The following is a 15,747-nucleotide window of genomic DNA, read 5'->3' as shown; positions in this document are numbered from 1 at the left end:
GTTGAGATGTTTGAGTCATGATCTGCAGGCAGTAGAAGGCTCCTGGAGGATGCAGGAAAGCGTAGACCTGGACCCAGGGGATCCTTGGAGATGGCTGGAGGGGGGTGGCTGTGGTCTTCAGGAGGCACTGTGTTGTGGGAGGAGCATGGATGATTTGGAGTTCCTCAGAGCTGGGCTTCATTTCTGACTCTGCCTCTCTGTAACTGTGTGACCTTGGCCAAGCCATTTTAATTCTGAACTGCATTTTCCCATCTCTGAAATAGAGCTGTTGCCTCTGCCTCTTCAGGCAGCTGCATCAGAGGGGATGAATGCAGTAGTGTTTCTAAAGCCAAAAGAAGTCAAAGAAGATGCCACAGAGACCTTTATGTATGGCCTGTAAACGCTAATAGATTGACTCTGGCCCTTTACAGAGAAAGTCTGCAGATACCTGTTGTAGACGACCAAGTTTGGTTTGGGGCTGGGCAAAGCACCGGCTGAGCCAATGAGAGCAAATCCTAGGATTTAGGCTGAGGTGGGAGGATCTCTTGAGCTCCGGAGTTCCAGGTCAGCCTGGGCAACAGTGCAAGACCCCGTCTCTAAAAATCCAACCCAATCCTAGGTCTTTGCACTGTGCCTGGGGCTCTAGCAACGTCTTTCCCCTGCTGCCCATTTCTTTGTTATGGCTGCAATACACACTCCTCTTGACAGTTACAGCTGAGGAAGTAGATGGTTAGGTCTCAGCATGTACCACCCAGAAACTAAAATAGAACCACAGTAGGGGGAGAGAATCAAAGAAGGCTTCTAGGAGGAGGTGACTTCCTAATGGACAAGTAGATTTCAGCAGACAGAATAATGGGCATTGCAGAGAGGAAAAATAACATGCCCAAAGACCTGCGGGCATGCCTGCCACTATCTGTACACATCATAACTCAGTTGGGAGTGACAGGAGACCCAATTCAAAATTGGCTTGAGCAAAAAAAAGGATCTTGGCACACAGAACGAAGAGGCCCCGCTGGCACAGCTCCCCCAGGCTGTCCCTGTGTTCCGATGCTGCTTTCCCCAGTGGTGGCTTCACTCTGACTCCAGGCTCCTGTTCCTTCAGCGTCACACACCCAAGTGAATGGGCACCTCCTAACAGCTCCAGCCAAAGGCCTAGGATTGGGTTGGATTTTTAGAGATGGGGTCTTGCACTGTTGCCCAGGCTGACCTGGAACTCCGGAGCTCAAGAGATCCTCCCACCTCAGCCTAAATCCTAGGATTTGCTCTCATTGGCTCAGCCGGTGCTTTGCCCAGCCTCAAACCAAACTTGGTCATCTACAACGGGTGTCTGCAGACTTTCTCTGTAAAGGGCCAGAGTGAATCTATTAGGGTTTACAGGCCATACATAAAGGTCTCTGTGGCATCTTCTTTGACTTTTTTTTTCTTACAATGTGTTTTGTTTTGTTTTGTTTTGTTTTTTGAGACAGGGTCTTACTCTGGTAGCCCAGGCTGGAGTGCAGTGGTATGATCTCAGCTCCCTGCAGCCTCAACCTCTCAGGCTCAGGTGATTCTCCCACCTCAGCCTCCCAAGTAATCTGGGATTACAGGCGCACACCCCCATGCCCAGCTAATTTTTCATGGTTTTAGTAAAGACATGGTTTTGCTGTATTGCGAAATAGGCTGGTCTCAAACTCCTGGACTCAAGCAATCAGCCCGCCTCAGCCTCCCAGAGTGCTGGGATTACAGGTGTGAACCACCATGCCGGGCCACAATCTTTTAAAAAACAGAAAAATTCTTAGCTCAAGGGCCTCACAAAAAATAAGCCAGTGGCCTTTGTTTTTTTGTTCATTGGTGGTTTTTTTGTTTTTGCTTTGCCCTCTGACCTTAGTTTGCCAACCCCTGAACTGCAGCATTCTCGGGGACAGGTCTGGAGACACCCACACCATATGGAGAAAGAGTTGAGGTGGAGTGGTTTCCCCTAAAAGAAAGCACTGTATTTGGTTACCAGGAAGAGAGATGCTGGGATTGGGGAGGGCATATGTGACAGGCACTCACCACCCTGTATTTGTGGCCTGTGACACGTGTGGTGTGGCAGTGAGTGTAAGGAGGTTGTGGGCGCTGAGGCCACATTTATGGAAGGCCTTGAATGCCAATCTGAGCATCCCGGCCTTAAGGGATCAAGAAGTGGCCTTGGAAGGTTCTTGAACAGGTGAATAATGTATTGAAAGCAGGATGTTAGGAATATTCATCTCGTGGCAGCATACGGGAGAAATTGGAAGGGAGAGAGACTGGCAATGAAATTGTATTTCTGAAAGTCCCAGGACGAGAAAATGTACCTCTTCCATCAACCCCAAACTGTTTGACATGCCATGGTTCATGGGCAACTTGAGGCACATAAATATGTGCTTTAAAGTTTAAAAGTAAGAAGTCAGATGAATGGAACCTCTGATGAGGCTTCCTCCGGCTGGTTCCAGAGATTTGAGGAGCCCTAGAAATGATTTTCCACAACTCCAGCTGTGATGAGCAATGCAGGGTCCCTCTCCTTTTGTGTGGCTTACCCAGTCCTGTGCGTTGGGCTTGATTGGAAGCCAGGTGCCCGTATTGCCTTTCCTCCAGAGTAAGGAATAGAGGCCAAATTTCAGAAAATAATTCTGAGTGATGGTGGACTCTGTGGAAGCGTTGATTGCTTTATAAATGGCATTCTCCTCTCTGCGCTCCCCCATCTCCCCCCCAGTCTCCCCTCCTCCACCACTGAAGTTTGGAGGCTGCGGCTTTTCAAATTACGCTTGAAAAGCAGCCTGATTTCCCACAGGAATCATCTCCTAGATTAGGAGCTGTTCTACCTTTTCCGACAGTTTTACCCAGAGTACAAAGCCAGTCTGCAAAGGACGAGGAGGGAGCAGTGCCCTCCTCGCTTCAAAGCTTTCAGCACCAGCCGTTTATGAAAATGTCTGTCTCACTGCGGCCCTATCCCGGCATCTGGGGCTGCCTGCTTTTGCAGCAGGAAAGAGTTAAAAAACACTGATGAATGGCTGCCTCCGCCACCCACTTCCGTTTCCCCTCCTTATATAATTTGCCATTCTTTTTGCACAACAGCTCCTGGGTCTCAACCTGCTCTCTCAATCAGTACCCTCACGTCCTCAGCTTCCTCCCACACAGGCGGGCTCAGAAGTAAGGGAAGCACCTTTCAGAATCTCTGAGGCTGTTTCCAAGGGAAAAGATGGGCGGGGGGAGGCAGGGAGAAGTAGTGGAGAAGAGTCAGAAGTTCCTTCATGAAATAAAACATGTTGCGTTCCCCGGGCGTAGGTGTGGGGGAGGAATAGGCCTCGGCACACCCCACCTCTTGTTAGCCCATCTTCTCATTGTCTCATGGACCCCACAGGGTGCAGTCACGTGTTTCACCCCAGACCCTGCCCCAGTTCCCTGGAGGGAATCGAACTGTGCCACAGCTCACGGGTGACCTTGGGCATGCTCTTCCCCTCCCTATGCCTCAGCCTCCCCATCTACTAGGTAAAGAGTTTGAACCAATCAGTCTCCAAGCATTGTTCCACCTCCTCAGCATCTATAATTTGATAATATAATGTTGGCAAGTATATAGGGAGACAGGCATGTACATTGGCACAAGGTCTTTGGGGGTCAGTTGGGCAGTATCGACCAAATTTGAATGGACACACCTTTTGATCAGTAATTCTGCCGCTTAAGTATGTCCTACTCACACATGTGCACAAAGATGTACATGCGTAGGCAGTTCACTGCGACATCGTTCCAAATTTTTTAAAAGTCACAAATATTGAATGCCTAGTATGTGCCAGGCTTTGTGCTTGATGCTTTTCCTCAGTATCCAAAGACTGGAAGCAAAATATAGGAAATAACCTAATCACAGTGCTGAGCTCTTCATCCAGAAGAGACTGAAATGCCTCCCACGACACAGAAATTCTACTGAGCTATACTGAAGAGTGATACATCAAATGTCATGAGGCCAGGCATGGTGGCTCATGCCTGTAATCTCAACATGTTGGGAGGCTGAGGCAGGAGGATTGCTGGAGCACAGGAGATTGAGGCTGCGGTGAGCTGACTGTGCCACTACACTCCAAAGTCTTGAAATGTTACTGTTAACTATTTCCTCAAAGTAAATAGAAAATTAAAAAGAGGCCAGGCGTGGTGGCTCACGCCTGTAATCCCAGCACTTTGGGAGGCTGAGACAGGCAGTTCACCTGAGGTCAGGAGTTCGAGACTAGCCTGACTATCATGGAGAAACCCTGTCTCTACTAAAAATACAAAATTAGTCAGGCATGGTGGCACATGCCTGTAATCCCAGCTACTTGGGAGCCTGAGGCAGGAGAATCACTTGAACCTGGGAGGTGGAGGTTGTGGTGAGCCAAGATCACACCATTGCACTCCTGCCTGGGCAACAAGAGTGAAACTCCATCTCAAAAAAAAAAAAAAGAAAAGACAAAGAAAATTACAAAGAACCGGGGAGGAAGGGAGGGATGGACTAGTTAAATGATCTCCGATGCATTCATATAACAAAATACTGTGCAACACTTTAAAAGAATAAAACTGGATGGGAGAGCGATCTGGCTGCAACATCCGTCACCCCATTGATTGCCAGGATTGATTCGGCTGATCTGGCTGGCCAGGCAGGTGTCCCCTTCCTCCCTCTCTGCTCCATGTGTGTCCCTCCTGAAGCTGCACACTGTTGAAGAGGACAACCATCCCCAATAGAGGAAGACTGGTCTTCAGTCAAGGATATATAAGTAGCTGAGCCCCCCTGCTAGAACCTCCAAACAAGCTCTCAAGGTCCATTTGTAGGAGAACATAGGGTAGTCAAGTTTCCAAGGCTCCGGACACATTCAAATGAGGTGCTACATGTGGTAGTCTGCCTTTAAAAGAATAAAAATTAAAACAGCAATAGCTATCAGAGTTTCAAATGCACATACCCTTTGACTCAGCAATCCTGCTTTTAGGAATTTACTTGCCACGAGCAAAGATGATGAACAAAGTATTTGTTGATGCATTGTTTGCATTAATGAAAGATTGGAAACAACCTAAAAGTCCATCCAGAGAGTACTGGCTAAATAAGTGCCTCAAAAACACGGGTAGTGTACCACGTAGCCTTTCAAAATAATGAGGTAGTTCTCTGTATAGCTTCAAGATACATTATTAAAGAAGAAGACAAGCAGCGGCAGGGCTCTGTGGCTCATACCTGTAATCTCAGCACTTTGGGAGGCCGAGGTGGGTGGATCACTTGAGGTCAGGAGTTCAAGACCAGCCTGACCAACATGGCGAAATCCCGTCTCTACTAAAAATATAAAAATTATCTGGGCATGGTAGCAGGCGCCTGTAATCCCAGCTACTCGGGAGGCCGAGGCAGGAAAATTGCTAGAACCCAGGAGGTGGAGGTTGCAGCGAGCCAAGATAGCACCATCACACTCCAGCATGGGCAACAGAGCGAGACTCCATCTCAAAAGAAAAAAAGAAAACGACAAGCAGAACAATGCTGCTACGTATGGGGAAGGGGGATACTTGATGTGTGGAATCTGTCTTAAAGGATACCCAAGTGGCAGCCTTTAGCTTCTAGGAAGGGTAACAGGATCAATGGTGAGAAATCTTCTCACAAGTACCCCATATACCCTTGATATTATTTTTAAACCCTATTAATGTGTATCTTATCCACTCACACGAAAAAAAGTTATCAAAATAGAAGGTGTTTATGGGTCTATAATCCTACAGCAAACTCACATTTGGTGTTAGGGGCCTAACGTCATCTTGGGCCCCTCGCTTGTGCTTTGCGTTTCTCAAGGGGAACCAGGGCTGGAAGAAGGGGAATCAATGCTTAATCCAAATAAGCAGCTGGGTGCGGTGGCTCACGCCTGTAATCCCAGCACTTTGGGAGGCCGAAGCGGGTGGATCACGAGGTCAGGAGTTCAAGACCAGCCTGGCCAAGATGGTGAAACCCCGTCTCTACTAAAAATTCAAAACAAAAAGCTGGGCATGGCACCTGTAATCCCGGCTACTAAGGAGGCTGAGGCAGAGAATTGCTTGAGATCGCACCACTGCACTCCAGCCTGGGTGACAGAACGAGACTCCGTCTAAAAAATAATAATAATAAGCAATAATAAGCAAAAAAATAAGCAAAGGAATCTTGGAGAGGATGCCTCTCAGGGGATGGATTGTATCCCTGTGGGCATACAGGAAGATGATCTCCCGCCCATGCCCTAGCTCATATGAGCCCCCTCAGAATCCCAAAAGAGGCAGGTCAGGCCTCGGAGGTTTTCCTGACTACCCATGCTGAAATCAGGCCACTGCAATGCCGCCCTCTGCTGCAGCCCTCGCCACAGCTCTGCCTGGGGCTTGCGGCCTTTTTCTCATGTAGGAGTCATATTCCTTTCTGCATCTTCAGCACCTGACAGGCACACGACAGGGTCATGACTTGCCGCTTCATCTCATGGTCATGATGACTGACATATCCAGTGACTGATCCAAAGGCATTAAGAGCAAAGACAGGATTCTAACAGGAGGCTACTGATCAGTTGCATGATCAGTTACAACAGGGTTTATGGAACAGGATCTGAAATCTGCTGGTTGGAAACTTCAACAAGTATTTTTCGAGGCTTCCTACATGCCAGCCCCAGAGATAAAAAGACATGTATACTGCCTCTTAGGAGCTAGGCTTACAGGAGAGCTAAACAAGGCAAGTTAGTGTGAGAAGACAGCAATAAAAGTCTACATTGGGAGGAGGTAGGGAGCGGCAGTTAAGCTCATGGGCTCTGGAGACAAGATGGCCTAGGTTGGAATCCTGACCCTGCCATGTGGTCTTGGAAAAGTCTCTTCAGGACTCTTAGCCTTGAAGAAATGAAAATAAAAACAGTACCTCCCTGGGAGCATGGGACACCGGAGTGATAGAGTGATAGACTCAGGGACTGGCTGGCCCCTGGGAAGTGCTCTATCAGAGTTGGTCGCCACCACGAAGATGATGATATTCAAGAGGATAAATGGCAGCACAGAGGTTGAACCAAAAGGCAACTGGGAGGCTTCATGGAGGAGACACCATCAAGCTGGCATTGCAGTATTTGCCCATCAAGTACACACAGAGAAGGTCCCCTCTGAACAGAGGGAACAGCAGGTACAAAGGCTCAAACAACACATTTAAGGTGTTGCTTGTGTTGATGTAAGGTGGGGGCAGTGGGCAATGAAGATAAAGAAAAAGGTGAAACTTCAGGAAAGGAGGCCAGTCTGTTCAATACCCGAGAGGTTGGCCTGGGCTGTACATCTGGCGGGCACCCAATAGGTGCGTGAGTAGTGGGTGGGTAGCATTGCCATAGGGAAGTTCTTCTCTGGGGCTTTTCTGCAGGGTGGAATAGGGTGGATGCGGGATGATGGGCAGAGCTCACCCTTGCCAGGCCACTCCCAGCCAGAGCTGAAGGGCCAGGTTCCTAAGGTCCCAATGGCAGCAAGCACTAGGGTCCTAACCCAGGGTATTTCCAGCTTGTGAGCACCGGCTTTGCTGATTTCTGGGAAGTCTACCCAAAAGAGAGGGTGCAGTCCTTGAGTTTACACTCTAGTGTGGGAGGCCAGACTTCCATGAGAAACATTTTCATTTAGTAATGGATTTAATGAGTGCAGAACTTCCTGTTTTAAACAAACAAGTGATTAGCATTGACTATAGACGTGAAAATGGATCCTAATGAATTGCTAATTAGCCGCCTCCTCTTCCTGGGATCTTTAGCTGGTAAATTCTTCTCTCTAGCTACAGGGGGCCTTAGTCAATCAAGCTGGCCTTCATTCATTCATTCAACATACATTTTTTGAGTTCCTACTGTGTGTCACTGTAAACAATACAGGGAGAATCCCTTCCTCACAGTCTGATGGTGGAGACAGCATTAATCACCTAAACTTACCTATAATGACACACTTACAGGTCAGGGAGCTGAGACAATATGCAACAGGAGGACCTGATCTTGTCCTGGGGTGGGAGGGGGCAAGAGGAAGGGGCATTTGAGCCAAGATCTGAAGAGTGAGTAGAACTTAACTCATGGAAGGGGTAACAGAAAGAGTAGAAGAGTGGCTCAGACATCCAGAATGGCATATGCAGAGGTCCTGTGTTGAGAGGGAGCGGTGTGAGTCAGGAAAAAAGCCAGTGTACGAGGTGTGCAAGGGGCGTGTGTGTGTGTCAGAGAGCAAGAGCATGTGTGATTGATGTTGGCTTCATCCTTTGTAGCAGACAGTACCCAGTGCCCACTCCACATCCCTCAGGGCTTACCACCTCAGTGTGCTCCAGCCAACTTCCAGCTGCCCCACATTTGATTTCTTTGCCTAAGGATTTTCTGCAGGTAAGGAAGGCCTTCTGTCTCCACGCTTGACAGGCCAGAAGTCCTGGTGAATTAAGCAGGTCTTGGGAGCAACCTGTAGCCAATAACTGATGTGTAAAAATCTCAGCTCCCCAATGTAAGAGTTAAAGAAAGAGAAAAGAAACAGGAAATGTGGCTCAACAGTCAAGGACAGGTTTATTTTAGAGAAATAAACCTGAGAGGGGCTTCTGGCCAATTTAATGTTGAGCCGCATTTCATCTTTCCTCTTTCTTAAACCCTTACACCCAACCTCTTGGGCAGGGTAACTTCAAGGTGTGTGTTCTACACTGGCTCCCACAGGATTGAGCCCCACTTGGGCCCGGTGGTGTAACTTCCTTGACCCTGCACTCTTTCGCAGTCTCCCTTCCCCATGTCCCTACTGGTGCTTCCTGGAATTAGGTCTCAAATGAACTACCTGCCGTCAAATCTTCATCTCAGTACCTGCTTCTGGAGGAACTCATGATAAGATATCCTGGAAACAAGACACAGATATATCTCAAGCCCCTTCTACATCCTAGTTACCCTTGCTTGGATCCCCTCCTCTCTCTCACTTGCTTCCCTTACCAAGTGTGTCTGTAGACCATGGTGGCCCAGCTGGGGTCTGCTTAGCACACCAGAGCTTCTTAAGGTAGGTCACTCAGAGGGAGCCATTTGGTTCCCAGAGAGGCCAGTGGTATATGTCCATGTCCCCATCCCATCACTAGCTCCCCCTTCTTTGAATGCACCATCCTTGAAATGCTCCCTGCCCCTTGTAGCTGAAACAGACCACCTTGAGGAGGAATCCAAGTGGCTGGCCTGCGTGGCCAGGGGCAGGGATGAGAAGTGCTGAGTGAGACACCTTCCGTACTCACCAGCATTGCTTTCTTTTGTGTATGAATTGAAAGGATTCTCCCTGGAGTTGAGAAATAAACATGTTTTCTGAATAATATGGCATATTGACCTCGAAGTCCCTACTCGAAGTCCCTACAGCAGTTCTGGACAAAGCCAGGCTCAGGATAGGGCCTGCCATTATTATCATTCATTCAATGGAAGTGTTCCATTGTCTGTCCTCCCCTTCTTAGCAATGGGGTCCTGGTATTCAGGCACACAGCTGATCCAAATAAAGGCCATGTTTTCCCTGCAGCTGGATGTGGCCAGTTCCCCCTGCAGCTGGATATGGCCATGTGACCAAGTTCTGACCCATGACAGATAAGCAGAAATGATCTGCAACTTCAGCCAAGTCTCCGTAAAGAGAGGGTGTGTTTTCTTCCCATTTCCTCCTTTCTGCTGGCTGAAGTGCATACTCAGTGATGGGAGGCAGAATGGCCATCTTGGGCTGTGAAGGAAAGCCAGGCTAGAGTCAGCAGATATTGTAGTAACCAGGTAGAAATGCCAACAAGTTGAAAATTAAGTGTCTTGTGAAACTTGGGAAAGGAGAAACCAGGGCCCCTAAAACTTCCTTTGATTAAATAAGATACAGTAGGTCCAAGCTTTGACCCAACCCGTATAAGCTGTTAATGTCTGTCAGAGGCAAATCTTTTATTCATTGATTCATTTATTGAGTGGGTGCCAGGAGCCAAGCCCTGTGCTAGTCATTGGGGATGCAGCAGGAAACAGGACGCTTGGAGTCTGTGCCCTCCTGGAGCCTTCATTACCATTCCTAGCATTTTATTCTAAAGTGTTTCTGCCATCACCTCCAGTCAAGACGGCATTGGGTTCATGCTTTAAAAATAACTTCTGCTCCCCAGCTGGAACTCATACATTGCAGATGGGAATGCAAAATGGTATACCTGCTTAGAAAAACAGTTTAGGAGTTTCTTATAAAGTTAAACATATACTTACCATACTACCCAGCAACCCCACTCATAGGTGTTTGCCCAGGACAAATGAAAACGTGTCCACACAAAGACTTGTATATGAATATTCATAGCAGATTTATACATAACAACCCAAACTGGAAACAATTCAAATGTCTATCAATAGAAGAATGGATTAAAAAATTGTGACATAACCATACAACAGAATACTACCCAAAAAGGAATGAACTATGGATATACACAGTAATATGGATTAATCTAAAAATCACTACATTTGACGAGATTAAGATGGAAGATAGGAGGCCAGACTAGCTTTCAGCTCCCGCTCAGTTGGACAGAGCAGCCAGTGGAGACTCACATCGTGAACTTTTGCTCCAAGAACTACCACAGGAACATACCAGGAAAGCCGAGAGAATCCACAGACCCTTTAAAGGAACTGGATCACTGCTGCAGGCTCCCTGAGATGCCAAAAACCTGTGAGTCTGCTTGCTTTCTCAACAGAGAGGCTCGTGGTCTAGGGCAAGTTCTCAGCCCTGGTCACCGGCTGCCTGGAAATAGACTCAGTGCTGTTGGAGGGGCATGGTGGGAGTGAGACCAGCCTTTAGGACTGCAGGCTGCATAGGAGTGGGTAAGGCCCATGACTGCCAGCTTTCCCCCATTTCCCTGGTGACCTGTATGACTCAGCAGAGGCAGCCATAATCCCCCTGGGAATATAACTCCACTGGACTGGGAAACAGTCCCCCATCCCCCACAGCAGCTGCAGTAAGCCCTGCCCAAGGAGAAGCTGAACTCAGACATGCCTATCCCTGCCCCGTCTTGGTGGTCTTTCTCTACCTGCCCCAGTAACCGAAGACAAAAGTCATAATCTCTTGGGAGCTCTGCAGCCCTGCCCACTGCCTGAGAATCCTGAATACTTCCCCAGTTGTCTCTAGGGCAAGTTTGCTTCCTCCCTGTAGACCGTGGCTGATGCACTCTTGAAAGCACCACATCTTGGCTGGAGGCCAACCAACTCAAAACCAGCACTCTAAACAAAAACACAACCAAGGACCCTCACAGATCCCACTTCATTCCCCTGCTAGCTTCACAGGAGCAGGTGCTGGTATCCATGGCTGTGACACTTGAAGACAGATCACATTACAGGACTCTTTGCAAACGCTTCCCAATACCAGCCTAGAGCCCGGGAGCTCCACTGGGTGGCTAGACCCAGAAAAGCAAAAGCAATCACTACAGTTTGGCTCTCAGGAAGCCCCATCCCTAGGGGAAGGGGAAGAGCACAACATCAAGGGAGCACCCCGTGAGACCAGAGTCTGAACAGCAGCCCCTGAATCCCTGATCATAGTCTACCCAAATGAGAAGGAACCAGAAAAACAATTCTGGTAAAGTGACAAAACAAGGTTCTTTCACACCCCCAAAAGATTATACCAGCTCACCAGCAATGGATCCAAACCAAAGATGAAATCTCTGAATTCCCAGAAAAAGAATTCACAAGGTCGATTATTGAGCTAATCAAGGAGACACCAGAGAAATGTGAAGTCCAACTTAAAGAAATCGAAAACATGATACAGGAAATGAAAGAAAAAATCTTCAGTGAAATAGCATAAATAAAAACAATCGCAACTTCTGGAAATCGAAGACACACCTAGAGAAATGCAAAATGCACTGGAAAGTCTCAGCAATAGAATTGAACAAGCAGAAGAAAGAACTTCAGAGCTCAAAGACCAGACTTTCAAATTAACCCAATCTGTCAAAAACAAAGAAAAATGAATTTTAAAAAATAAACTGTAGCAGGATGAGCCGCAGACGAAACCTCTCAGACACCAGGTTGTAGAAGGAAGGGCTTCATTCAGCTGAGAGCATCGGCAAGCTACTATCTTAAAATCCAAGCTCTCCGAGTGCACAATTTCTGTCCCTTTTAAGGGCTCACAACACTAAAGATTTCACATGAAAGGGTCATGATTGATTTGAGCAAGCAGGGTGTACATGACAGGGGCTGCATGCACCAGTGGTCAGAGTGAAACAGAACAGAGCAGGGAGTTTCACAATGTTCTTTTGTACAATGCCGGGAATCTATGGATAACATTGGTTTCTAAGTCATGAGTTGATTTTTAACTGTGAGGTTTAGGCCAGGCAGACCCAGGCCTGGTTTTGGACCTGACACTGGGCTGCCTGTCTTTGGTTTCACTTCCTTGTTTTTTCTTAAAACAGGTACTGAGTATAAAACAATATGAGAGGGTCTCTCTCTTTCCTCAAAACAAAGCCTCCAAGAAGTTTGGGACTATGTTAAATGTCCCAAGAATAAGAATAATTAGTATTCCCAAGGAAGAAGAGAAATCTAAAGGTTTGGAAAACGTATTTTAGGGAATAATTGAGGAAAACTTCCCCAGCCTTGCTAGAGATCTAGACATCCAAATACAAGAAGCTCAAAGAACACCTGGGAAGTTTATCACAAAAAGATCATCATCTAGGCACATAGTCATCAGGTTATATAAAGTCAACCTGAAGAAAAGGATCTTAAGAGCTGTGAGACAAAAGCATCAGGTAATCTATAAAGGAACACCTGTCAGATTAACAGCAGATTTCTCAGCAGAAGCCCTACAAACTAAAAGGGATTGGGATCCTATTTTTAGCCTGCTTAAAGAAAACAATTATCAGCCAAGAATTTTGTATCCAGCAAAACTAAACGTCATAAATGAAGGAAAGATACAGTCCTTTTCAGACAAACAAATGCTGAAAGAATTCACCACTACCATGCCAGCACTATAAGAACTGTTAAAGGAACTCTAAATCTTGAAACAAATCCTCAAAATACACCAAAATAGAACCTCCTTAAAGCATAAATCTCACAGGACCTATGTAAAAATAACACAATGAAGTAAAAGGTATTTAGGCAACAAATAACAGGATGAATAGAATAGTATCTCACATCTCAATACTAGCATTGAATGTAAATGGCCTAAATGCTCCACTTCCAAGATACAGAATGGCAGAATGGGTAAGAATTCACCAACTGAGTTTCTGCTGTCTTCAAGACACTCATCTAACACATAAAGTCTCACATAAACTTAAGGTAAAGGGATGGAAAAAGATACTCCATGCAAATGGACACCAAAAGCAAGCAGGAGTAACTATTCTTATATCAGACAAAACAAACTCTAAAGCAACAGCAGTTTAAAAAGACAAAGAGAGACGTTACATAGATAAAAGGACTAGTCCAACAGGAAAATATCACAATTATAAATACATATGTGCCTAACACTGGAACTCCCAAATTTATAAAACAATTACTACTAGACCTAAGAAATGAGATAGATGGCAATATGATAATAGTGGGGGACTTTAATATTCCACTGATAGCACTAGACAGGTCATCAAGACAGAAAGCCAACAAAGAAACAATGGACTGTAAACTATACCCTATTGTCAGGCCTCTGAGTCCAAGCCAAGCCGTTGCATCCCCTGTGACTTGCATGTATACGCCCAGATGGCCTGAAGTAACTGAAGAATCACAAAAGTAGTGCAAATGCCCTGCCTCACCTTAACTGATGGCATTCCACCACAAAAGAAGTGAAAATGGCCGGTCCTTGCCTTAAGCGATGATATTATCTTGTAAAATTCCTTTTCCTGGCTCATCCTGACTCAAAAAGCTCCCCAACCGAGCACCTTGTAACCCACACTCCTGCCCTCCAGAGAACAACCCCCCTTTGACTGTAATTTTCCTTTACCTACCCAAATCCTATAAAATGGCCCCACACTTATCTCCCTTTGCTGACTCTCTTTTCGGACTCAGCCCGCCTGCATCCAGGTGAAATAAACAGCCATGTTGCTCACACAAAGCCTGTTTGGTGGTCTCTTCACATGACACCTACAACAAATGGACTTAACAGATCCTAATATTTACAGAACATTCTACCCAACAACTACAGAATATACATTCTATTCTTTAGCACATGCAACATTCTCCCAGATACATCATATGATAGACCACAAAACAAGTCTCAGTAAATTTAAGAAAATCGAAGTTATATCAAGTACTCTCAAAACCATGCAAATACATGGAAATTAAATAACCTGCTCCTGAATGATCGTTGGGTCAACAATGAAATCAAGATGGAAATTTAAAAAATTCTTTGAACTAAAGGATAATAGTGACACAACCTATCAAAACCTCTAGGATACAGCGAAAGCAGTGCTAAAAGGAAAGTTCATAGCATTAAATGCCTACATCAAAAAGTCTAAAAAAGCACAAATAGATCATCTAAGGTCACAACTTAGATTATAAGGTCTCCTAGATAATCTAAGGAGAAACAAGAACAATCCAAACCCAAACTCAGCAGAAGAAAAGAAATAACAAAGATCAGAACAGAACTAAATGAAATTCAAACAAACAAAAAAATACAAAAGATAAATGAAACAAAAATCTGGTTCTTTGAAATGATAAATAAAATTGATAGCCTATTAACAAGATTAACCAAGAAGAGAAAAGATCCAAATAAACTTAATTAGAAATGAAATGGAAGATATTACAACTGATACTACAGAAATACAAAAGATTATTCAAAGCTACTATAACCACCTTTACGCATGTAAACTAGAAAACCTAGAGGAGGCCAGGCGCAGTGGCTCATGCCTGTAATCCCAGTCGAGGCCGAGATTTGGGAGACTGAGATGGATGTATCACCTGATGTCTGGAGTTTGAGACCAGCCTGCCCAACATGGTGAAACCCTGTCTCTACTAAAAATACAAAAATTAGCTGGGCATCGTGGTGGGGGCATGTAATCCCAGCTACTTGGGAGACCAAGGCAGAAGAATCACTTGAACCTGGGAGGCGGAGGTTGCAGTGAGCTGAGACTCTGCCATTGCACCTCAGCCTAGGCAACAAGAGCGAAACTCCATCTAAAAAAAAAAAAAAAAGAAGAAGAAAAAAAGAAAAAGAAAACCTAGAGGAGATGGACAAATTCCTGGAAACATACAATCCTCCCTGATTAAACCAGGAAGATATAGAATCTCTAAACATATCAATAACAAGCAGGGAGATTGAAATGGTAATTTAAAAATTGCCAACAAAAGTAGTTCAGGACCAAATGTATTCATGGTGAATTCTATCAGACACTCAAAGAAGAATTGGTACCAATTGTATTGACACTATTCCAAAAGATAGAGAATGAGGGAATCCTCCGTAAATCATTCTATGAAGCCAGTAACACCCTGATACCAAAAACTAGGGAAGGACAAAATAAAAAAAGAGAACTACAGACCAATAACGCTGATGAACATAGATGCAAAAAACCTCAACAAAATACTAGCGAACTGAATCCAACAGCATATCAAAAAGATAATCCACCATTATCAAGTGTGCTTCTTACCAGGAATACAGGGATGGTCTAACATACATAAGTCAATAAATGTGATAAACCACATTAACAGAAAAACAAAAATCACGTGATCGTCTCAATAGACACAGAAGAAGCATTTGACAAAATCCAGCATCCTTTATGACTAAAACCCTCAGCAAAATTGGCATAGAAGGGGCAAAAGTTAATACAAGTCATCTACAGCCAACCTATAGCCAACATTATACTGAATGAGGAAAGGTTCCCCCAAGAACTGGAACAAAACAAGGATGCCCATTTTCACCACTTCT

Source organism: Macaca mulatta, chromosome 10, assembly GCF_049350105.2.
Source record: "Macaca mulatta isolate MMU2019108-1 chromosome 10, T2T-MMU8v2.0, whole genome shotgun sequence".
Classification (NCBI taxonomy): domain Eukaryota; kingdom Metazoa; phylum Chordata; class Mammalia; order Primates; family Cercopithecidae; genus Macaca; species Macaca mulatta.
This window is presented reverse-complemented; position numbering follows the sequence as displayed.